General features: G+C 37.9%; 1 non-coding gene across 1 annotated transcript; it reads left to right on the top strand.

Annotated features, from left to right (window-relative positions):
• Positions 1 to 680: 680 nt before the first annotated feature.
• On the top strand, positions 681 to 752 carry TRNAC-GCA (transfer RNA cysteine (anticodon GCA)). Its single transcript has one exon. It is a non-coding gene; the product is annotated as a tRNA-Cys (tRNA).
• The last annotated feature ends 228 nt before the right edge of the window (positions 753 to 980 follow it).

The raw sequence follows: 980 nt of genomic DNA, 5'->3' as shown, positions 1-980 counted from the left end.
ATTCGTCCACATTCATTACAATAGGCAATACAGCCATCCATTTTAATGGTCGTATTGGACATGGTATCATACCGTGAGCGAGACATAAAACATATACAGCAGGTCCTATTTTCTAAACTATTTTTGCCCCTTCACTCTCCATAGATAATAGAGCAGCACGCCCGTTCTTACGGCCAAAGATGGAGCACACTCTCTCTATCTTTTTTGCCGCCCCGACACACGTTGTGCTCAACGTACTGAGCCCGGGCGCCATAGACAACTATATGTCCCCAATACATTAATGTGCATGGACCCTTATACTGAGATTCTTGTATGCTGGTGTAGACCTCATTGCATACATCAGGGGGAAACTTCTATAACAGGATGGGGTTATCAGCCATTTCCCTATACATTTAGGTGTATTTCATAAAGGTTACTATATATATGTTATTACTGATCAGCTGAATTAGCATTTTTACTATTTGCCAGTCTATTATAAGTAAAGCAATCTATGAAGTTGCTCAATATTCTCTTTAGATTGCTTTTAGATACATAGTAAAAGTAGCATCTAAAGAAACAGTTAATGAAACAGTACAATGAGGATCATGTTTCCTTCCTAGGAGTTTTCTCATGTAAATATCCTGTTTACCTAAGCTCGGAGGATTTGCAGGTAAATAACAGGTGTTGCATTTACATGGAAAGGGGGTATAGCTCAGTGGTAGAGCATTTGACTGCAGATCAAGAGGTCCTTGGTTCAAATCCGAGTGCCCCCTATTTTCTCCTAATTTACTAATAATTCCAAGATGTCCAATCTTTTTCATGTGGCCTATATATCATTCAATACCAATATTTCTTTATGTTTGGAGTGGATGCTTTATGGTAAAGCTGTGAGGCTTGTCCTCCCTTTACCTTTCTCTTTATAGACATTTTATATTTAAAGCTTTTTATGCGTTTTTTTTTATTTTACTCTTATGGTAGAAAACAGATTGTGGCTTCCCAAA

Source organism: Engystomops pustulosus, chromosome 1, assembly GCF_040894005.1.
Source record: "Engystomops pustulosus chromosome 1, aEngPut4.maternal, whole genome shotgun sequence".
NCBI classification, from domain to species: Eukaryota; Metazoa; Chordata; class Amphibia; order Anura; family Leptodactylidae; genus Engystomops; species Engystomops pustulosus.
The sequence above is the reverse complement of the archived record's forward strand: the minus strand, read 5'-3'. Positions and strand labels throughout refer to the sequence as shown.